Here is a 25070-nt window from a genome sequence, read left to right as displayed (position 1 = left end):
TCTTTTCCCCAATCAAATCATTTAAACTCAAGGCAAGTTATTTGAGGACATTTTTTAACTCCAGCAGTTGTATTTATAACCTCATCCGTTACAGGCTTTGGTTTTGAAGATGCTGAAAGATGCAGACTTTTGGGGCAAGGTGGGGAATAAATGACTCTATAAACCATGGAGATAATAAAAGGTGTTCCATACAGAAGCAGGTTTCTCATTAAACAGAACCTCACAGGCTGAAATTCTAGAAAATCAGGGAAGTAATCAAGCAGCCACAGAGCAGCCAAGACAACTTTTTACCTACATGCCAGACTGAAATTGTAGGTAATAAACTGTGCAGGTGAAAATTATTTTTCCCAGAATAAATTCCTATTAAAAATAGGAGTGCCTTGGCCAAACAAGCAGAAGTAAAAGTGTGGAATTTAATTTAAAACTCCACAATGACATACTTTTTAACTATTATATTTTGCCTATTGATTGTGTAGCTTATTTATATGTTCCCTCACACCAATCTTTCCATGTGCCTTTAGAGAAGGCAACTCTGAGAGTACCCAAGAATCAATTGAAGCAGAATTCAATTAATATTATAGTTGTCATCAGGCTGGAGACTCTTAGTACTTTACCAAGAAAAAGAAAAGGCACATGTGCCAAGGAAGTAAGCCAAATTCTATATCCTGAAACTTGAATCCTGTAGTCAGAGCTGCATAAAGTTGTTTATTTTGCATATTCTAGCATTCTGCAGCTTGTCATAGGGAGGCTCAAGAAACCAGATGGCTTCTGATATTTTTTTTCAGTCATTGCCCAAATTTCAAGCAACCCTCTAAAGTTACAGAGGCCAAGTATTCTCTCTGATGTGTTATCATTTCATGCTAAGGAATATTTGATGTTAAGATGCTTTCAAAGACTTGAGCATTCTTAGATGGTCCAGACTTAAAGCAGGAGCTCCTTCTGAACCTGGATTAGGAAAGTAATTGAAATGGAAACTGCTGATACCACAATACAATTTATTACACAGATCTGTGCCATCACCACATTGGAATACTGTGTACGGTTCTGGTTGCCTCACCTCAAAAAAGATTTCACAGCATTTTTTTTTCTTCAAAATTTGAAATGTGCCCACTGGTCCAAAATGTCTGTCAACCTCTGCTTTAGTTTAAAGCAGTATTACCCCAATCTGGTGCCCTCCAGCCAGTAGGACTAATAGCCAAGCATGATTAAAGTTATACAAAGGATCTGGAGGAAATCAGTCTGGGGCTGCCTGCCTTAAAGTCTATTCTAGGTAGATTTGTGGAAAGCATGATGAAAGATTTAGCATTTAGAAGGACATAACTTGCATCTGAAAAGAGAAGTCTTGCCTCAACAGGTTTGTGGCATTCTTTGAGCACAGGAGGCTATGTAATATGGTGAACATTATATCATACCTTTCAACATTTCTCCGATGAAAATAGGGATGTCTTATTCCGTTGTTGTTGTTGTTGTTGTTGTTGTTGTTGTTGTTGTTGTTGTTGTATTTTTACTCTGCCCATCTCACTAGGTTGCCCTCACCACTCTGGGTGGCTTCCAACATATATAAAAACATAATAAAACATTAAAAACTTCCCTATATAGGGCTGCCCTAACCCTCCATACCCTCCAATATTTATCCGATGAAAATAGGGATGTCCTGAGGAAAAGCAGGACATTTCAGGATCAAATCAGAAACTGGGATAGCATCTGTAAATCCGGGACTGCCCCTGGAAAATAGGGAAACTTGGAGGGTCTGTTATATGCTTGGATTTCCTCAAAATGTTTTGAAGAAGTTGCTCAACAAAAGCTCCTTCCTGAACTTAGCCATCATGGGACAAAAGGATAGGTTGTTCCCTTTATGGTTTGGTAACCGATTAAACAATAGGAAGCTGAGGACTGGAGTAAACAGGCAGTTGTAGCAATGGGGAGATGTATGAGGGGCACCTTATAACAGAATCATGACTGATTTAGAGTTGAGGTGACCAATGAAGTAGCCAAGTTTGCAGATGATTCCAAATTATTCTGGACGGTGAAACCAGAGCATATAGTAAACAGCTCCAAAATATATGTCCAAACAGAAGCCAAAAAACAAACCCTTAGACACCTCATAAATTATCTTCTTCTCTCTCCACAACAGATGTTGATGATGCTGGGGAGCTTTGACACTTTCACTCACAAGTGAATGTATCAAATTCTTCCAACTCATGTTTTACATTAGTATATGCTCAGCATGACAAACATACCTGGGCAAAATGCACCCCGGGGTGTCTGGTGTTTGCGTTGAAGAAGCAATTGATGCAGAAAAGGTTCAACAACCCTTCTCTGTCAGCCATTTATTCCTTCCAAATCCCATTGCACCTAGCTGCTTTTTAGATGTCAGACTTAACTCTTCCATCAAAAGTCTAGTTTGGCTTTGCAAAGAGGAATGGTGATATATGGAAATGAATCTTTCACAGATCTGGGGCTTTCTGGTTGGTTGATCTGTGTTGCAATTTTTCAACCTAATATTAATTGTTGCAATTCTCCAATTTAATTCATCCCCTTCCCCGACTATGTATCATACCATACCATAGGTGCCTCTCCTGGATTTCTTTCTATAATAAGCTATTAACTTTCATGAAGCTTTATCAGTTTCAGTTCAGTCTCTGATATAAGACACATTGCCTACTTGCAAACAAAAAATAATAGTTGTGACAAATTTGAGAAAACACAATTCTTTTCAAAGAAGAACCTTTTTCTGAGGATGCTGTATATTCTTATCAAGATCTTAATAATGCATTTTTCTCTCCTTAAAATTTGCAACTAGCATCCTGTGATTTAGAGCCAGTGTGGTGTAGTGGTTAAGAGCGGTAGACTCGTAATCTGGGGAACCGGGTTCGCGTCTCCGCTCCTCCACATGCAGCTGCTGGGTGACCTTGGGCCAGTCACACTTCTTTGAAGTCTCTCAGCCCCACTCACCTCACAGAGTGTTTGTTGTGGGGGAGGAAGGGAAAGGAGAATGTTAGCCGCTTTGAGACTCCTTAAAGGGAGTGAAAGGCGGGATATCAAATCCAAACTCTTCTTCTTCTTCTTCTTCTTCTTCTTCTTCTTCTTCTTCTTCTTCTTCTTCTTCTTCTATAATTCTAGAAAAAATATATTAGTTTTAACATTCTAACTACAATGGATTCCTTTAAATGGCTGTGACCTTTAATCTAATCAGGGGCTGGACAGAGGAAAAGGAGTGGTGGAGACCACCTCCCCAGACTGACCCTTCCAGGGAGGAGAAAATGGAAGACACCATAGATTAATAACAGGGGTTTGTGGAAGGCCACAGCTCAGAGGCAAATGAGGGAGAAAGTTGGGAAATCATGGGAGAGGAGGAGCAGGCAGAGCCGGAGCAGCAGCTGGCTGACACGTTGTCACTAGAAAGCATTCCAGACCCTCCATCTCCCAGAGCCTAGCAAACCTTAAAAGTAAAGAGCTTGAAGAAAGACGGCACTTGCTGGCACCCGTAGAGGAGGTGATGAGGTTGACGAATGAGGAAGTGGGAGAGGTGGGGTATAGAGCAGAGAAAGGAAATGTGGTTGTATGAGTCAGTCCCAAAGTCACACATAAAATTGATTATTTGATGGGTACAGGGTTGTGAATGTCTATCTACTGGCCTCAACTTGATGTGGTACAAACTGGCAGACCAATCTAAAATTTCCCCCAATAGTAAAAGTTAATATATCCTCCAAATGAAACTATTCATCACCTGTTATGGAGTTCCAGCTTGACAATGTTGAGATGCAGTCTGACTGTTAACTGTTTCTGGCTTTACCAAGACTTAAAGCATATCCTCTTTGTGACATCACACATGACATCAGAATGGCCTGTTTGCATTCAACCTAGACTATCTCCATGCCAACAGCAATGGCCAGTAAACTTCTGCAACCAAGTAACCATCAGCCTGACTACCCAGTTGTTTCACTGTAGACTATTGGATGTTCGGTTTTTTGCTCTCATGATCAAAGCCTGAAGAAGAGAGGTGTATAATCTGAAAACCTGCTTCCACTGTTAAAGAAAACTAATTGTCAGAGACTGGGCAGAGGAGGAATGGTGGAGACCCTCTCCCCATCCTGACCCTTCAAGGGAGGAGGAAGAGAAAGACAGTATAGATTTACAACAGGGTTTTGAGGGAGGAAGCAGCTCAGAGGCAGATTGGGGGGGGGGGGAGCTGGGAAATCATGGGAGAGCCAGAACAACACCTGGCTGAAACATTGTCATTAGAAAGCATTCCAGAAGCTCCATCTCCCAGAACACCATTATCCAAGTGGCTGGGTTCTATAACCTCATTCTGTAAAGTTTGAAATAAAAAAAGACTGTAAGAAACTTTCCCCTGTCTTTATACTTTCCTGGGCAACCAGCCCGGAGCTGCTGACAACATCCTGACAACACTTACACTGTTATATTTATTTATGTATATAGTCACACGCAGTGCTTTTTTTCTTAAAAAAAATATGTTTAGGGGTACTCTCATTTTCTTACTCATATTGAAATACTGCCCCTCAATGAGGCCAAACTTAGATTCACAAAATGTTTAGGGGTGTGCGTACACCTGCATCCCCCCTCCCAGAAAAAAAGCAGTGGTCACACGTGACTTTTTCTCACTGCTCAAACAAGTTTAGAAGCCAAATATTGAAAAAATACAAGTGACATTTAAACACCACCAGCAAAATGCAATAAACAAAATGGCTGTGAGAAGCATCTTTTTAAAAATTGCAACTGCAATAAGACACTGTAGTACAGAGTGGTCCTCTTCATTGCTTCATGCCCTTCATGGTGGCTTTTCATGTTGCTGTCATATGGAGAGCATGTGTTGAACCTTGAGTTGGATGCAGAAGGAACTAGGGCAGAACAAATCTGGAAGATGTGCAGCAGCATTCTGTGCCAGCTGTAATGCCCAAGTTGTCTTCAACAGCTGCCCTACAAGAAGCATGTTGCAGTATTTAAGCCGGCAAGTTACAGACCCATGGGTAAGCAAAGGAAGATCTGACCTGTCTAGAAAAGAGCATATGCTCCACATGAACTGAAAATCAGAAAAGGCCAGAAATTCACAAGCCTTCCCCTTTCCAGCCCAAGAGATCCCTAGTGAATGGCATTGAGGTTGGTGGCGCAGAGATGCCATTGTGGGTAAGGACTTTCACCAGAAGCTTCTGGATGCGTTTCTAACTTCCTCTTTCTCTAACTTCTGGGTGAGCTGTGTCTGTACCCTGGGTATTGATACCTCACAGACGTTTGATAGCTGAAAGAAATGGAACCTTGCAAACTTGAAATTATCTAGCTTTGCTGCCCAGAGTTCCTTTGGGAGGAAGGCTGGGCTAAAAATCTAATGCAAATAATATATATATATATATTGCAAAAATCTAAGCTCTAATTGAATTGTCACAGATTTTACTGTTTGCTTGTTTGTGCTATTTCAACCCATTTCCCCCCCAAACTCTCCCCCTCTGTACCCATATATATGTATCTGTCAACTGAGGCTAATATTTTGTGTACACAAAGATTCTGGAACCTGGTCCATGAAAACTGATGACATAATAAAGTTGTTGGTCTTTGGGGTGATACAGTGCTTAATCACTCTGAGTACTATTAGTTTGATTACTGGTAAGTCATTTGTCTGAGCTAATGATTTACATTCATATTTGCCCCATGCCTATAGTCCTCAGTCGGTTTCATGGGTGGGGGAAACTTTCCTTTCCTTTTTGTTTTTCCTTTTTGTTATGATATTAAAATTCTGCTCAAGCTAAAATGTGATTATTGAGTGAATATGGAAGGTATGTATTGCCAGCGGGAGTAAGTAACACATCTGTCAATATTTTCCATATGGCAGGAATTCAAGAGATACCACATCTTTATTCCTTCGGAAGATGTCTGGCATCCAAAAACCGATGATAGCAGCAACAAAATTATCGAAGCAGAACTGATGTAAACAGTGCCTTTGAAGTGGATCAAAGCCTTACAGCAAGTATTTTCAGAACAATGGTTCCTGAAAATAAAAGATCATTAGCTGTCAGTCTTAATGTTTCAGTTTTGACATCTCAAGAAATGCAGCTGCTTCCTTGGCGAGGCTAATATATGAAGTCAGTTCATCTAGCTCATTGCTCTCTTCTGGGGCGAGTAGCATCTCTTCAGGGTCTCAGACAGAGGTCTTCCCCAGTCCTGCTCCCTGACATCTCTTAAACTGGAGATGCTGGGAAATGAACTGATATGCAAAGCACTTTTCGCTGGACTGTAACCCCCAGTCTTGCTAAAATACTTGCTCTGCCTCCTGTGCCTGACACGGCACCCCTGTTTCCACTTTTGCAAGCCATTCAGTATCATTTCCTCCTAGCTACTTGTCCACCTGATTCTTCACTCCTTCTGAGGCCGCTCTGGATGGATGCTGATTCTCTTTGTTAATGTGAGAATTCTGTACATCTCCACTAGTCTATCTTTTCTGTCTTAGCCTATGTTGCTGGTGTTGGTGTATTGCCAAAATAAATTTGAAATGAGCCTTCCAGTATAGCCTTGAAGCACATCCTTGAGGCATGCTTAAAACATCTGCTAGACAATGAGAATTCTCCCCAGCGACAGGTGTCTTTATCAGGGGATGTCTGGTATGATGCAGTTGAGTGTGAGGCAGTCAGTGTTGCTCAGTATGGCTGCTGGTGTATGTGAAAGTCTGTGATCCTGTCTCTCTGGCTGGATGTCTGAAGGGAGCTGTCAGGGACTGTGCTGAGGAGGGCTGCACTGAGGAGGTATGGTGGGAGCCTCCCTCTCACCCTGATTCTGATTCTGATCCTGAATCTTCCCAGGAACAGGGGGACAGTATAGATTTTGGAAGAGTGGTTTGCAGAGGGGCATAGTTCAGAAGGCAGAAGCTGGGAAATCTTCTCGGTGGTCCATTTTCAATGGATGCCTCTGCCATAACTGTAAGTAACTTATCCACCTTTCTGGTGAGGTCAAACAGGTTGGAGAAGGCTGTTTGTACTACCACCACCTTTAGTTTGAATGTATGGAGATTGACTTTCTGAATCTTAGAGGAGAAAAGGTGAGACCTCAGGCAGTTCTGCTCCTAGTAACTACATACATTTAAACAGAGTGATCGTGGTTTAGTGAGTCCATTCACACAACCAGCTTCAGATTCCTAATTCAATATATTTATTAAATGCTACAAAGTAAATGAATGAGGAATATCTGATTGCATAAAAATGTCATTTTCTAACTAGCCTTCCATGAGTACTGTTTTTTTTTTAAAGTGTGTTAAGTACTTGTTTACAAAAAGAGCAAAATCCTTACACAAGACCACTTATGGATGCTGAAGGCACTGTGAAGCAATCTATGTAGCAAGTTGAGGCATATATCATACTAAAACCACCCCATTTTACATTGTGTTCAGGGTCTGGGTCGATTGATGATTGACAAAGGGAAACAGAAATGCACTCAAAATTCTTCAGCTGTGTGTATGTGTACATAAAGACACAATGAGTGTCTCAACATTTGTCATTCCTGTGAATAAGGAAGAATGGTAAATATGGAAGGTACTTGTATTTCTGTCAGATAGGAGGAAAATATCCTGTTATGTATTGCAAAGGAATTCTTTGGATGTGCCTTGTCCCTTCTGCTATAAGACATGGATAGTAAGTATCATGGCTGAGATGCAATGACTGAATTGGGAAGAAAGGAGTGGAGGTTCTGCATTCACTGTACTCACTGAAAACAGTGGGGCACACTTCTGAATAAACATGGAAATGGTTATGCTATAAGAACTTGCACCGATCTACTGATGTAGCCAACTCACTTGCATGCCTTGCACTGGTATGAAGGATATGACTATAGGCTGTCTACATGCAAGGTGGGGAGATTATCACCCTTGGACCAAAAAAAGCCCATTAAGATTGCTATCCTAAATAAAATTACCAGGGAGCAAGCACAATTGAACACAATGGAACACACTTCTAATTAAGCATGCATAGGACTGCACAGTTAGGCAGTCTCTTGCTTAAATGCTTTCTCTCAGTTTAAATGAAAGAGCGCCATTTTTGTTAACTACAGTTTTCTATGAGCCATATCGTTCTAAATGTGTTCAAATTACTGATCTGAATATGAGCCAAGTGTGAAAAATTAGAAGAGGACAAGTTCAGTCTGAAACCCACTCTATTTCATGGCATCAATGTATCTTATATGTGCCTTGAGGACTTCCTTTGAAGCATGGAGATCTTTTGAAACTCTCTTACATAAATTAGACGGTCAAGGCCATTAATGCCATCCCATCAATGTGTGCCTCAGTCACAAGAGTAGTATAAAATTTTAGCACAAACACTCTGCCCATCACTTTCCAGATCTAGCCTCATTAACCTACGTCTGCCTGAAAAACTGCATATGCAGCTACTATTGTGAATAATTTTCCTGCTCAGATAACACTTCTGGATGAATTGTGTTGACCATCTAAAAGCAGGTACTTCTGAAAATGGGCTTTGACTTGTTTTACTTTTGTTGTTTTTTTGTTTTTAAAAATCACATTACTAAACAAAACTAAGCATACAAGTCCATATTTTTGACCTTCCATTAAACAACAGATCTTCAAATCTTTATTTCCTACACAGTGGATGATCTGTAAGGTCAAATAACTCTCCACCCATTAAGGACTCAGAAAATCTACTGACCGGTTTCTTTATCATTCATTTCTACCTTGCTTCATCAAAAGGTGTTTCCTCCCTTTACTTGGCTGGAGAATTGCATTGCAAAATTTCAAGCAATTTGATATAAACCTGCGCTGGTAAAAATGGGTCGCCTGATGTCATTGTGATATCAAATGATTGACAAGTGGGTGTTGCTGTCAGACTTGGTTTGCTGGAGATGGAGGAGATAATGATCTAGCCTGCCAGCTGGGTCCAGTTTCCCACCTCTGACTTCACACACACACACACACACACACACACACAACCTTCCATCCTCTCAACAATTACAGTCCCACAGATACATTCACCAAAGTCCATAATACAACACTGACAACCTAAGAAAATAAGGCTAATGTTACTTTAATCTATGATCCCACCCCAATAAAACCTCACGCTGCCCATTCATAGAGTCACATACATCATCCGATAACCTGCTTTCTGTTAATGGGGCTCTTTGGTCCAGATTGTACAGCTGCATTTTTGGGAGAGGTCCCTCTGGAGATGGAACATAGCTCTGAGCACATGTGTCAGGAATGTGCCCCCTCTCCCAGAGCACAGCAGAAGAGTCAGCCTCTGAAATTGAGCTAAGTGAGAAAGGAGCTGACTCTGCCACTGAGAGCTGTCTGCCTGAGTTTAGAGAAGACAGTCTGCCCCTTCCCCAGGCAAGACACTGTTAGCTCCCATGGAGAGGAAGAGTTGGAAGTTGGACAAAGCATTGCCAGGCAACCAGCAGATAAGCCAGAATTGGAGGATGTGTCTTCTGCAGTCCCAGGACAAGGAGGTTAGAGAAGCTCAGAGAGCAATGGAAGGGAAGGAGAAGAAAGGTGGGGTTTTGGCGTCCTTCCTGTTGGGGGAGGGACGGTGAGTCAGACTGAGATCATTATAACATGCTTTTCATGGAGAAGTCCCACATTCGTTCCCTGGTATTTCCAGTTAAAAGATGCAAGTTTTGAGAAAGCTTGCTGCCTGAGATTCTAACGTGTAACTGCCAGTCAGAAAAAGAAAAAGAAAACAATACTGGACTATATCAGGAATGGAGAGCCCATGGTCTTCCATATGTTGTTGACTACAATTCCCATTATCCCTGAACACTGGCTACGAAGACTGAGAATGTTAGGACTTGGAGTTCAGCAACTTCTGGAGGGCATGAGAGTTCATCCCTTGGCTTGATGGACAAATAGTTTGACTTGGTGTGAAACAGCTACATAATTTCTCATAGCCTTAAAGAGAACTGTAAAGTGATTGATTATGGAGCAAATGGATAGGGAGCACTTCATGTATTGAGTGTCTTGGGTCATCATTCCACTTACTGATATAAAAGGAAATAACTGAGAGCAGATATCTGTATGTCATATTCTATCTGTCTGGGTATGAAGAGTAATGATACGGAAGATGATAATGTTCAAATTATAGCCCTAAATTTAATCTCTAAGGTACCATTGAAGTAACGGAAAAACAAGGCCCAGTGTAACTGGTAGGGATGAAGGAATCTGATAATTTCAGTTTCTCTTTTTTGCCTCCTAAACTTACATTTCTACATTTTTGCCTCCTAAACTTACATTTCTACTTCAGTTTGTGATTTCTGCCCCCACAAGAAAATGTCGTCAGCAGCATTTTAGTGCACAGGGCACACACTTCTATATACAATTGTGCCTAACATGCACACTTTTGCAAAGCAATTTATATAATTTAATGCACTTTTGTAAGTTATTTTCATTAATACATGCATTTGCATGCCCAGGTAATGCGACGTGCTGTTGTCATAACACAAGCAAACAAATAATGAAAAACCACAGACAAGAATTATTGGATTTGAATTAGGCCACAACTTTATTGATTACAGATGTGAGATTTGACTTGGCATTGGGTATCACCCATACTAACCCAGACCCTCCAAGTGTCCCTATTTTCCAGGGGCATCCCTGATTTAGAGAAGCTGTCCTGGTTTCTGATTTGATCCTGGAATGTCCCACTTTTCCTTAGGATGTCCCTATTTTCTTTGGATAAATGTTGGAGGGTATGGAGTTATCTATCCCCAGAGCCGTCTGAAGGCAATCCTGTATAGGGAAGTTTTTTTAATGTTTTATTGTGTTTTTATATGTCGGAAGCTGCCCAGAGCGCCTGTGGCAAGCCAGTCAGATGGGTAGGGTATAAGTAGTAAAATTATCATTATGGAATGGGACGTCCCTATTTTCATCAGAGAAATGTTGGGGAGTATGCTATCCAGCCCACATGCTGGACATTTACCAGTGATCAAACCTGTTGAGGGAGATGGGGATGAGAAGCAGAGACAAATGAAAGCATGCAACCTTGAGTTGAGAGAGGGAGGGAGATCCAAAAGGTGACTGCGGTGCCAGGTGAGGGGGCAGGGCAGCTTATATGGCTGAGGAGAGGACCTGAGTGAATCCTCCCTCAGGAGTCCCAGTCAGCTCCATCCCAGAAGCTCCGCCTGTGATTGGCTAATTTTGTAGGAAAGCCAACTTGAATTCCCCTGGCCAATGGAAAAGGTGGTAATGTATCCCATTGGCCAGAAGATGGTGGAGGGGCTGTGATGAATGAGTGGGGATTTGTATTTAAATTTTACCCACGCTTATGCATTTTTGTAGCACATTACTTGTTTGAATAATGGTATTGTGAAATTCAGAGAAGTTCAAATTTTGAAGGATGGCTCTGTTTTTATGTATTATTTCAGAAAGTGTGAATTTGGTGGGTTCACCTTCACATACAAACTGAATTAACCCCCCCCCATTGCTAGTGCCTTTATTCTTGGACATGAGTGATCTTGCCATAGGTATGGCAGGTATTGCAATGCTGTGCTGGTTCATATCCAAATATAAGACCAGGAAAGGGCCCATCATTGTTTCTTGCTGCTTTTGTTTTACTGCTGTGATACCTTTCCCTGCGACTTTCTCTTTTAAGAGATCTATGAGCATTGTCATTTACCATATTTACATATTTAATACTGCGGTCAAAACGTCCTATGGCAACTGATTTGATTATGCAAATAAGGGGTAGAACTGTTCCAGAACTCTGCCACTTCATAATTAGGGTGGGAGGTTGCAGGAGTGAATGTTTCTTTATATTAAAAACTCATAGCGGGCTTTCAAAAAATCAGTTTTGCGGGGACACGAATCCCTTGTAAAAGTGGCGGATGGTGGGGAGGTGAGATGCAATGACTTGGAAGGAGACAAATTTCAATATTGTTTGTTGCCTGTCTTTAAATATTTTTTTGAAAATGAAATGAAAAATGAAAGCTGTGCAGATGCTAGAAGCAATGGCTCAGCTGGGAGTGGCACTTTATCATGATGTCGTGTTGCTCCTGGGATGATTTTGGGTAAAAATATAAACAAAAAGATTATTTTTCACATAATGTTTTCACTCATCCTTTGAAATTTGGCTGGGCTGAATCCAGCACTGTTAAAAAGAAAACAACAAATCTCACACATAAGCAACTAGAGATAGGAGAGATATATAGCTTGGACTTTTTTTTTCTTGAAATACTAACTCTATTTGCATCGTGAAGCCCTTTTCTTTCCCCCTCCCATATCCCCACATAATGCCTGAAGGCTGTACTGTTCAGGAGCAGATCTACCACTTCTATTATTGTGCAAACTAGGCCCAAGTCCCTTTCATATCAGCTAATTAGGACTTGCACTCTACCTGGGAGTGAATGAAAAGGAAATCATTGCTGAGCAGTTTTTGCAAGCTCTGCAGATGCACTTTGAGAATCCCCATTGCTTGAGTAACTCTGTTTATTTGTATGTTGACGCTTGTGCGTGTGTGTGCTAATTTTCTAGAAAAAGAGATGCCGGAACTCACCCTGAACACCTCTGTTGTTCTCTTTTAATGGCAATGGCACCCACCTGAGAGAGGCCAGAACTGAGTTCTGGTGAGTTCCAGCTGGAAAAAAAGTCAACAAACACACACATATTTCTAGAATATATTTGTTTAGATTGCGTTCTGTAAAAGAATCAATCTAAATGTGAGGGGTGTTGGGATACTGCCAGGGAGATAAAGTCCATCTTGGCCCCCAAGCTCGGTGCCGGACGATCCATCAACCTCCCGTAGTCAGGCAATATCAGCAATTCAGCGACACTAAGCCTCAGGCTTAGTGCACACTATAACAGCAGAATTCACACAGCAGGAAGTTGCACAAGCAGAGAGCAGAACATGCATATTTACAGTTTATTAGGCATTGGTCAGAACAAAGAAAACATGACCGTCTGCTCCGACTGCTCAGGCAAAACAGCCAAAAACGAAACGAACTTACAACATAAACATCCTGTGAGACAGGAACTTACGCAGGCTGTTATACAAACATCCTGCTCCCTTTTAAGGTGGAACGGAAATATCCTAACATCCTCCCCCTTTCCGTGTAACCTGTAGTACCTGTGGTTCAACCCAATTGCAACCTTTGTGCGTAAACCTTCAGTTGTTCTCTGTTAACAACCTTAGACAACAGATCAGCAGGAATTTCATTTCCTGGCATGTAGGACACCTGAATAAGTCCTTTCTGAATACACTCTCTTGCACGATGTAGCTTAATCTGCAAGTACTTGGTCCTTTGCTTGCAACTCTCTGAGTTCAGCAAAGCCAAACAAGATCTATTGTCTTGATACACTTGTATAGGACATTTCACAGAAACCCCAATGTCCTTAAACAGTTGCATTAACCATTCACAATCCATGAGTGAAAATGACAGAGCATTGAGTTCTGCTTCACAGGAACTTAGGCTAACTGTTGTCTGCTTTTTGCACAACCAGTCAAACAGGCAGTGGTTGTACATGTAGCATACTCCAGAAGTGCTTGTACCATCCGTGGTGTCACTTCCAAAACTTGCATCTGCAAAGATTTCAAGACCTCCAGTCTTCTGACTGGTGAACCTCAGCCTGTAGCGCATAGTCCCTTTCAAATACCGGGCTATGCGCTTCAGAGCTTTCCAATCCTGAACAGTAGGATTGTTAGCATGTCTGCTAAGCAGGTTAGTGCTTACAGCAATGTCAGGTCTCGAACATCTAGCAATGAAATTCAACTTGCCTAGAATGCATCTGTACAGCGTTGTGTCAGAAAACGCTTCAGCAGTACTGTCTACCTGGTAACCTGTCACCATCGGTGTGTCTGCTGGGTTTGCATCAACCAAATTCAACCTGGTTAATACATCAGTAATTTTCTGTGTTTGGTGTACCAGAAAATTACCTACTTGGTCCCTCTCCACCTGCAGAGAAAGATAGTTGGATACCTCACCAAGATCCTTCATGTCAAAGTGCTCCTTCAGCTGAGCTAGGGTGCTTTGGTAAAAAGCCTGATTCCTCCAAAACATCAGAAGATCATCAACAAAACATAAACAATACAGTTTGTTTTGCCCCTCCTCCTTGACAAACACACATGGATCAGCTTTGCCCTGGTGAAAACCTAGAGAAAGCAACGTTTCAGTGAGTTTTGTGTTCCAACACCTGGCACTCTGCTTGAGACCATACAAGGATTTCCGCAGTTTACAGACCATTCCCTTCTGTATCTGCATCCCGTCAGGTGGAAGCATGTACAGCCCCTCCCCCAAAATTCCGTACAAAAAAGCTGTATTAATGTCATGATGGGAAACATGCAGTTTCTCCTCCGCAGCGATCTTGAGCATCAGCCGAATGCTCTCATATTTGACCGTGGGTGAGTACGTCTCGTGGTAATCCTGCCCTGGTACCTGTGAAAAACCTCTGGCAACCAATCTGGCTTTGTGTCTGACAACCTTGCCATTCTGGTCTGTCTTGGCCTTGAAGACCCATTTGCTGCCAACCAGTCTCATCCCTGGGACTACCGGTACCAGTTCCCAAGTCTGGTTCCTGTTTAAGGAATCAACTTCAGCCTTCATGGCATTAAGCCAAGGCTCAGCATCTTTAGAGGTTAACTCTAACTCCTCATCCTCAGTTTCCTCAGCTTTCTCAGCATGATCTACTTTCTTCACATCACCTTCATCCTCCTCTGGGTAACTCTGGAAAATTCCCACATTTTCCCCCCACTTAGGATTGTACTCCACACTCCTTGTGAACTTTATGGATTTAGAGTTAGTCATCCATACCCTGTATGCACCTTTTTCGTACCCCATGAACAAACCATGTGCCCCACGCTTCCCAAGCTTGTTGCTTTGTGGGGTGTGCACCCACATGTCAGAACCAAAGATTCTCAAGTGCTTGGTGTTAGGTTTCTTACCAAACATCTTCTCATAGGGAGTGCAACCAATAGGTGATGACAGTCTGCGATTAAAAGTGTAAACCAAATTCGAGAGAGCCTCCCCCCAAAACTTCTCAGGGAGGTTGGCATCATGCAACAAGGTTTTTATCCCTTGCAGCAACGTTTGATTTGCTCTCTCCGCAAGCCCATTCATCCATGGCGATCTAGGCGTTGACAAGTCATGCTGGATTCCCTTCTCAGTCAGGAAAGCTTCAAACTGCTGAGAAGTGAATTCCCCGCCTCGATCAGTAAACAGACAACCAATACGCTTACCGTGAGCATTCTCCAACCAAGCACAGAATGCCTTGAACTTAGGAAATGCTTGCGACTTCTGCTCGAGCATAAACACATGAATGTACCTGGAAAAAGAATCAATTAGAACCATGAAGTACCTTGCTCCTCCCAAAGAGGGCGCTAGAGGACCTACCAGGTCTGCGTGAACTAGCTGGTAGGGTTTGGAAGCCTGCCTGCTAGACTCCTTGCCTTTTGGAGCAACCTTCACCTTGTTCTCTGCACAAGATACACATTTCATGTGAAATTTGCAACCAACTCGGGCATCTTGGCTAGCGCTTGCCAAGAGAGGTGACAAAATCTGCGATGTCCATCATGAATGCAACCTGCATGAAGAACCTTGTTAGTTTGTGCAACACAACAAGAATCAGCATTAGATATAACAGCATTGTCATCATAAGTTAGACTGAACAAACCATCCATCAACTTTGCATGCAAAATGTCCTCTTTGCCTTTTCTGATGACACAGACAGTCCTCTTGAAGGAAATTTCAAAACCACGCCGATTTAGCTGTGGGACACTAAGCAAATTGTCCGCAGCTCCTGGAACAAAAAGTACATTGCTAATGGTCGTATTCAGACTTGCAAGTTTCACAGTTCCAACTCCTGTAGCTTGCAAGGTCCTTCCATCAGCCAGCTGGACCTCTCCATCTTGAGGTGTGAAGGAGATAAACAGATGGCGGTCTTTGCTGAGATGGCGCGTGCAACCTGAGTCAACAATAAACCTGGCCTTCCCCTTCGAAGCAGATTTGCTGGCAAACAAAACCTTGTTTTCCACCAGCGTGGGCTTTTGCAGCTTGCCTTTAGCCTTTGGTGAAGCTGTGCCAGCAAACATAGCCTTGTTTTCCACTGGCGAGGGCTTTTGCAACTTGCCCCCCTGCTCCTGGCCATCAGACGTGCCTTTAGCCTTTGGTGGAGCTGTGCCAGCTAACATAGCCTTGTTTTCCACTGGCGTGGGCTTTTGCAACTTGCCCCCCCGCTCCTGGCCACCTGCAAGCATCTTGCTCTGTTTACATCTGGTCTTCCGGCCTCTGCAAAGGCTCTGACCTTGGTTCTCACGAGAAACAGAGCTCTCAGCTGCCGACTCCTTGGCTCCCCCTGGAGGCTGGAATGCTGCCTGGGATGACATCACAGTCAGCTCCCCCTGCAGCTTGCAACCGGTGCCCTCAGCATCTCTGCATTCACTCGCATTCTGGGAAACAGCCAGGACCTCCGACGCAGTCAAACTCTGGGCTGGGATTATTGGCTGGTGGGCCTTTTTCAAAGCATCCCACATGTCACGTGCCGTGAGATTTCCAGCAAGCGTCTTTATTTCCTCCAGAGAGACGGATAAGACAATAATATCCATGGCCTTCGAATCCTGGCCCTGCCATTTCTCTGTCCGAGGAACTGGAGTGGCCTCAAATACAGTATGCCAGACTCCAAACTGACGCAGCAAACTCTCACACCATCTTGCCCAGGTCTCATAATTGTCCCGATTTAATTTAGGACACTCAGCAGCTTCAGAGGCTTGGAAAAACTCCATTCCAGCTTTTTACTTTAGCCGTGAGCCTTTATGCGTTCTAAGGCTTCTTATCTCGGCAGCCCATAAATCACGATGCCTCTGGCTCGGCTCCCAGGCCAATTAGGCCAGCCGGACATCAAAGAGGCTGCCGCGGCAACAGAAAAGCCTCTGCTTTCGCTTTCCCCACACATACCTCAGCAGTCTGTCGCTGTCTTACTCTCCTGCAAGTGCTGTGAATCTGGGCCCGAAACCTGTTGTTGGGATACTGCCAGGGAGATAAAGTCCATCTTGGCCCCCAAGCTCGGTGCCGGACGATCCATCAACCTCCCGTAGTCAGGCAATATCAGCAATTCAGCGACACTAAGCCTCAGGCTTAGTGCACACTATAACAGCAGAATTCACACAGCAGGAAGTTGCACAAGCAGAGAGCAGAACATGCATATTTACAGTTTATTAGGCATTGGTCAGAACAAAGAAAACATGACCGTCTGCTCCGACTGCTCAGGCAAAACAGCCAAAAACGAAACGAACTTACAACATAAACATCCTGTGAGACAGGAACTTACGCAGGCTGTTATACAAACATCCTGCTCCCTTTTAAGGTGGAACGGAAATATCCTAACAAGGGGAAACCAAGAGCTCATTTTCTTAGCACACTGATTTTGGTTTGTGCTGGAGATACAAGCAAAAGTGAAAACTGGGAGCACTTGAAAGATTAAGAGACTGGCACTGGCACTGCAAACTGAAATCACTTACAGCTTGTGTGTGTGCTGCATATAATCAGCCTCCCCCAGACAGGTATCCTTCATATGCTTTAAACCACAACTCCAATCAGCCCCAGTCAGCATAACCAATGGACCAAGATGATGTAAGCTATAGTCGAAAGCCGTGGTTCCCAACATGGGGCACACGCCCCACGGGGGCAGGGGCAATTTGATTTTTAAGGGGGGCAATTCAAGAATGAGTTATTAACCATTGATGGCCTTTTAGGGTTCCTACACATGAATAGAAGTTCACTTTTTAATAATAAGAAATACCGTATTTTTCGCTCTATAAGACGCACCAGACCATAAGATGCACCTAGTTTTTGGAGGAGGAAAACAAGAAAAAAAATATTCTGAATCTCAGAAGCCAGAACAACAAGAGGGATCGCTGTGCAGCGAAAGCAGCAATCCCTTTTGCTGTTCTGGTTTCTGGGATAGCTGCGCAGCCTGCATTAGCTCCATAAGATGCACACACATTTCCTCTTACTTTTTAGGAGGGAAAAAGTGAGTCTTATAGACATCAGGATTTTAGAGATGCTTAGGTGGGGCATGGCCAAATAAAGGTTAGGAACCACTAGTCTAAAACATCTGGAGAGCACCAGGTTGGGGGAAGGTTGTTGCAGTGGCACTGGCACCCCATAGCATAACTGCCAGGTGGCTGAAAGACCACTGAAACCCAATACTATTCTCTGAAACTGACCCAGGAGACAGGATCAGGACCATTGTAAAACAATGTCTCCAATACCAACATTAAAGAGTTGGTTAAGAAGGATGGTCAATGGTATCAAAAGCCAATGAGAGATCAAGTAAGAATAACAGTCATGCTTCCCTGTCCTCTTGATAAAGGCAATCGATCTGTGCCACCAAGGCCAATTGAGTCCCATCAACAGGCCTGAACCCCAATTGGAATTGGTCGGGATAATTGGTTTCATCCCAGAGTACTTGCTACTGCTGCAGCACGACCCTCTCAATCCTTTTTCCCAGAATGGTGTTATTTGTGACCAGGACGCAATTGTCAGAAATCAATGGATCTCAGGTGGGATTTTTAAAGCATCGTTGCTTCTTTAAAGCCAGTTAGAACCACTCCCTCCTGCAAGGATGCATAGACCACATCCTGAATGATGATAGCATAATAATAATAATAATAATAATAATAATAATAATAGCAACAACAACAATAACAACAACCCTAAAATATTTTAAAATAACTAAATCCCAACAAACAGGGTCAAACAACTGTTGATATCAACTGTAGCAGAAGGACACTCAAGGTACCTGCCATTAAAAACTTTTTTTCAAATTCATCCTTGGTAATATGGCACCAGACTAGACAAAGGATAGTTGTCAAGTCTCTCTGGATAGCCTGGGAAGCTACCATTCTCATTACTGTCGAAGATGGGAACACCTGCAGCAGGGACTCATATGGTCTTGATAATAAGCAGGCAGGCTCATATGAAAGAAGCCAGACCTTCAGATACCCCTGCTCTAGGCATTATCAATGACACCAGCAAGAATGTGATGGGACCCAATGTGGAACAGGATGAATCTCAAATGTGGGTGTGTGTTAAAATAAATAAATAAGTAAATAAGCATATTTTGAACTCACTGCAATTGGAGTCAAGGGGAGTTGGTCCATCATAGTCATAGGGGTGAGAAGCCTGTTTTGTTTTTTGTTTTTTAAAAGTAGTTTACATTCTCAGGAAGCTGATTTTTTTCAGCCAGGTAGAATTTGTTCCCTTGCTCTGTACTGTTCCAGAATAAATTCCTGTTTAATTGTCTTCTCATGCTATTCCTCCATCACAAAAGAGGTATCGAAGCACAACAATTATTGTAGAACTTGGGAAACTTTTCTTAGTCCTCTTGCATCTTAGAAAGGAAGCTGGGGTGAGGGAGTGCATAATGAGATCCACTGTGGGGAAGTCAAGGAACAATTTGCAAGCTGGAGTTGTGTTAGTGCCTATCCTTCGGAAATCATGAAGTCTATAGAATTAAATCAGTAGCATGACCCAGTTACAAAACTCACCCAATGAAGACTCTGCAAAGTGTTTGTTTGTTTTTTCATTTCTTGCTAGGAGTGCCAACTCAAGTGAGTACACAAAGCTGGACTTAATTGAGACAATATCCCTAAAGAAGATGAACTTCTCTAGCAGAGTCCGTGGTGATCACAGCCTACCCAAGTCAGATGACAAAAGCGGGATGTCAGAAAAGTCGCAATGTATGGATGGACAAGGACTAGCACCTGGTAGGGCACAATACATGGGAAAGCTGTGTTTGGCTTGATGGGTCACTGGAGCACAGTGTCTTATTCTGGGCACTGCAATCTAAGAAGGATATTGACATGCTGGAACATGCACAGAGGAGGGTAAACAAGATGATCATGGGTGTGGAAACCAAGCCTTATGAGGACAGTGGAGGGAGTTGGGTATGTTTAGCCTGGAAGAGAAGAGACTGAGAGGAGATATAATGTTGTTGTTGTTTAGTCGTTTAGTCGTGTCCCACTCTTCGTGACCCCATGGACCAGAGCACCTGATCCCCTTCATGGATCACTGCCTTGCCGTGACGAAGGAGCTTGAATAACTCAGAGAAGCTATGAGCTATGCCGTGCAGGGCCACCCAAGATGGACAGGTCATAGTGGAGAGTTTTGACCAAACGTGATCCACCTAGAGCAGCAACCGGCAAGCCACTCCAGTATCCCTGCTAAGAAAACTCCATGGACAAAGACAACAGGAAATATAATAGCCATCTTCAAGTACCTAAGGGGCTGTCACATGGAAGATGGAGTAAGCTTGTTTTCTCCTGGTCTGGAGGCTAGGATCCAAACCAATGGCTTTAAGTTAAAAGAAAGGCAATTCCCACTAAACATCAGGAATACTTTCCTAACAGTAAGATAGCTGTTCAATAGTGGAATGGACTCCATTGGAGATATTTAGCTGATTTTGGATGGCCTTCTGTCATGGATGCTTTAATTAAGATTCCAGTGATGCAAGAAACTGGACTAGTTGGTTCTATTATTGCCACCCCTGGTCCCCTCCCAAACTGGTGGGTCGAGCTGGCTGGGACTGATAGCAGTTGCAATCCGAAACTTCTGGAGGGCATCAGATTGGGGGAGGGCTGGTGTGTTTGTGTGTGTGTTGCTATGAAGCCACTGAGGTGCCTTATATTAAGCTATGATAAGCTTTTTACTTACATGTTGGATGTGGGGCTAAATGGATTAAAAGTCACAATTAATAAGTTTAAGTTTAAGGTATTGGGACTGCAATCCTACCTGGGAGAAAGACCCAATGAATTCATTGGAGCTTGATAGATAAAACTTTATTCACATTAGCCAATGGCCTTAGCAACAGTAAAACAATCAGCAATCAGTTAGTGGCCCTTATTCTGATTGCCCCTGCTATGAACATAGCAACCTTTGCTCTTCTCTGCTCATTTTGATCTGATAGAAGAAAGGACATTGTGGCAGTGGTTGAGCACCCTGGGATGGTTAGTCTGAGTGGGGTGATGATCTCGTTCCTCAGGTCTTTATAGAGAGTACAAGACGGGAGGACGTGTGCCACTGTTTCGGTGCTACCATCTCCACAGGGGCAAAGGCGTTTCTCAGACGGGATCTTTTGGAATCGAACCTCAAGTACCGCAGTTGGCAAAACATCCAGTCTTGTAAGTATAAAAGCACGTCTGTATTTTGGGATAATAAGTTTGTGCAGATATGGAGCCAGAGAATAAAAATGGAGAGGTGGAAAATGAACATACCAAGGGCAGAATTTCCTTATAGTGGCCAGGTTATTCTGATGATATATATCTTTTAGACATTGACCAGTTAGGCTGTTTGCTTTAGTAGGGCCCATAGTGAGTAGGTGTTGTGGGGACAGGCCACAAGAGTGAAGTTTTTGATAGACGGTTTTAAGCCAGGTACTTTTATGGAAGTCTTGAAGTACTAGGGATAGTAAACCGGGGGGATTTGAGGATTTGGAGTTTACTTCAGAGCAGACATGCTTAGTGTTTAACTTAAATCTATTTCTATTCCCTGCTGTAACAAGAAAACAAAGAAAGATGAGGACACTTTAAGAAAACCTCTCCCAGACAGCAGCAATCCCTCCTCTCCTCCGCCAACTCATAACCTATCTGATCCTATTATGGACACTTCCTTAATAGTCCTGACAAAGTTTCCATCCCTTCATGGGGAGATGGGCTGATTGCTCTCAATACCATATATTTCTCCAGACTTCAAGATAGGTTGGAAATACTTCAAAGGGAGCATGCCTTTCTGCATCTACCAAGCTCAAGATGATGTGATCTTGGTGAAGGCAAGCCTGCAGATTTTGAGTGAGAGACTGACTAAGAAATCAAGACAGCTGAAAGTAAGCTCTGGGAGCATGGTGGTGAATAGCTGGTACTCTCCTAATCACTGGTGAGACAGTGGATTTGGCTACCCATTGAAGAGCTTATGTTGTGTTTCCACCTATGTTCAACCTGTAAATTTGTAAATGAACTCAAAAACCCCAATAAGCTGCTGGTGATCTGTTGGGACCAGGGGAGACCAAACCTGGGTAAACTCCATTTCTTTGTTGCTTTTTCACAGCTCAAAGAAGTAGGGAAAAATTAATACCCTCTGCCTATAGCATGAGTCTGTGGCCTTCTAGATATTGTTAGACTCTCCCATCAGCCCCAACCAGCATGGAGAATGGTCGGCTGTGATAGGAATTGCCGCCATGAATTGCCGGGCAAACCAAGCTACAGTCAGTAGGTTGGGTGACAAAAGAGGGTTAGAATCAGGGCTTTTTTCCCATCTGGAACTTATGGGAACTTAGTTCCGGCACCTCTCAGGTGGTCGCCATTGCAATTATAAGAGAACAAAGGAGGCGTTCATGGTGAGTTCCGGCACCTCTTTTTCTAGAAAAATAGCACTGGTTAGAAACCTTATAGGTTAATGAAAGCAGATCTTACTCATCGTTTTGTTATGTTGAAAATGATACCAGAACACTTTCGGCATATATTCTGAGTCAAATGCGGTAGGAGGAATTGCAACCCTTTCACTGGCGTTTGATACCATCAAAGGGCAGCATTTCTTTGTATGCATGTTGTCCTGTCAAACCCAGTGTTTATGAAACAGCCAAGGAATCGGTGCTGTTTTCTCCCTGTCTCCCCCTCAACCTCACAAAAATAGTGGTAATTGAATATATATGAGCAGGGCTTTTCTGCATTCTGCACTGAAATAACTGGAATTTGTTTGTATTATACAGTAGGCAAATGATACATACGTAATTATTTTGAATAATGCCTTCTAAGTCTGTTAGCCATGAAACCCTACTCCAGTTTTAAAATGATGTCCAGTGCTTCCTATCATCCTTGTCCTTTTCCAAATTGTTGTTGTTACTCCCTCCAAATTTTGTTTGCTTGTTTGTTTCTACACCACCCATCTGCCTGGGTTGCTCCAGCCACTCTAGGCAGCTACCACCTAAAAAATAAGAAAATAATAAAAACACAAAACACAATAGATTCAAATCTGTCTTTGCAAGCTGAGAAACTAGAAACATTCTGCTTCAATGAAAGGTAGGGTTCCCTGACTCTTCAGTCCTAGTTAGAATGTGTGCAATGCAATTCTGGCCCTGTACAATATATGCATTGGAATATGCTTTTTAAAAATAAAATAAAATTAGGCAGCAGTGTGTGGCTGTTAAAAGGTGATAGATCATAACCCAATACCGACGCAGAAAAATTAACAGTTTAAATGGGAATATCTTTCCTTTCTGAACTTCCCCTCTAGAAAAATCTGTCATAGGCAACACATTCCTACAGTTGGTCTTGTATTTTTTTTAAATAATAATAATAATCGGCTGCTCTTTGTGTTCCCAATTAAGGGTTTATTAATTTTAAGGCAAAGGCAGATGCTGGCAAGCATTATTAAATCTAATTTTAAAAGATACAGTTCAGCTTTCTGTTGACACTAGAGCATGCACATTTGCTTTGAAGTTCTAATTGGCTGAAGTTTCTAGTTTCCTTTCCAAATTCTCTCAATCTTCACACATGAATATGGTGATGGCAGAAGGGTAATTATGTATTTATTTTTGAATGAGCAAGAAACACAGCCTCCTAAAAGTCTCTGTCCTATATGTGGGTAAGGACAGAGGAGAAATCTATGCAGTTCATATTGTAATGTGAACACACAACAGTCACACAGATCCTCATCCTTTATGATGCAGTTCTCCAACTAAAAACCACTTTTTAAAAGTGTGTATATTAGGGAAATATACCTATATTAAATAAAAACAATTGTATAAAAAGATTGTAGTGGCCAAACTGGAGTGGTGGTTTGACACATATTCTCTCAGGGAGAAGGAGAAGATTTCAATAATTGAGGAGGGGAGGGGAAAGTATTCTGAGGACATTCTGAGAAATGTTTTTCAGTTAATACTAAATGAAACCACATTTTTAGTTCATACTGGAAAAATAAAGGCAGTAATGGGCTCAGAGAGGAGGACTGTAAGGAGAAGTGAAGTCTGTTGTTTTGTCTTTCATTGAAATGAAAATAATATCGAACAATAATACAACTGGATCCACTGATCACCAAAAATTATCCATAGGCGGTGAAATTTGGGTTTAAAGGAAAGTTCTAGTATTGTTCTTTTAAATTAACTAGTTAATAATTAACTATTAATTAGTTAACAGGTAATTAACTAGTTTTCATCAAATAGTAATCCAACAAAATGAAAGCCAAGGGAACAAAAGCAGTTCTAACCAGATCCGGCGACAGGCAAGAGAGGAGCACTCTCCAGCCATGTCATGGTTTAAATTCGTACGGCCACACCCCCAACCAGTGCTGATTGGACAGCGGGGCCACCCCTGGATGGCGCCCCACCCAGTGCCAGTGATGTGGCTGGGACAGCACGAGGGGGGCTTCAATCTCCACCCCAACACCGAATCACTGTTGGGGCCCAGATGCCTGGCCGGAACACCTCCCACCAGGAAAGGTGAGAGGACTTGTGGTGGTACAACTGCCTGGGGGAGAATTGGGCTTCAATTCTAGACCCATTAAACTCCCAGTGCCTGTCTACTACTACTACTACTACTACTACTACTACTACTACTACTAATTTATTTATATCCTGCCCTCCCCAGCCAAAGCCGGGCTCAGAGTGGCTAACAACAATAAAAATAATACATTTTACATACAATCACAGTCAATTAATTGAATTACTTTCTAAAATCAATTCAGAATCAAATTAATGGCAACCATTAGGCTAGAGTTTTATGAGGATTACAAAAGGAGGGAGGAGGTCAGACTGTGTCTTGGCCAAAGGCCTGGTGGAACAGCTCTGCGTTGCAGGCCCTGTGGAAAGAATAAAGTTCTGTGGGACTTGCAACCAACTACGTGTGCACAAAACTGCAGGCAAAAGTGGGGCAATTGGTTGTGATTTAAGTTCTGCTGTGGCAGCAGACAGGGAGATCTGTCAGGAGGATGGTACTCACGTTTAGAGAAAACACATGCTTCCTCCATGGATGCCTGCAGACCACTCAGCAGATGAAGATGTTGCACCCGAGAGGTTACAAATCCACTTTGAGCCTCTCTGATAAAAGAATTCCAGAGTTGAGATGCACTGCAACCTCTCTCCTCAC

The 25070-nt window shown here is 42.6% G+C and overlaps 2 long non-coding RNA genes across 2 annotated transcripts; one reads left to right on the top strand and one right to left on the bottom strand.

The window, feature by feature from the left end:
* Window positions 1-685: 685 nt before the first annotated feature.
* On the bottom strand, window positions 686-3929 carry LOC128417891 (uncharacterized). Its single transcript, XR_008331598.1, has 2 exons — window positions 3731-3929; window positions 686-945 (listed from the first exon to the last, which is right to left on the bottom strand). It is a non-coding gene; the product is annotated as an uncharacterized LOC128417891 (long non-coding RNA).
* Window positions 3930-4479: 550 nt separating this feature from the next.
* LOC128416906 (uncharacterized) lies at window positions 4480-6031 on the top strand. The gene is made up of 2 exons (XR_008331347.1): window positions 4480-4991; window positions 5849-6031. It is a non-coding gene; the product is annotated as an uncharacterized LOC128416906 (long non-coding RNA).
* Window positions 6032-25070: the final 19039 nt, after the last annotated feature.

Source organism: Podarcis raffonei, chromosome 7 (assembly GCF_027172205.1).
Source record: "Podarcis raffonei isolate rPodRaf1 chromosome 7, rPodRaf1.pri, whole genome shotgun sequence".
In the NCBI taxonomy this organism is placed as follows: Eukaryota; Metazoa; Chordata; class Lepidosauria; order Squamata; family Lacertidae; genus Podarcis; species Podarcis raffonei.
This window is presented reverse-complemented; position numbering and strand designations above follow the sequence as displayed.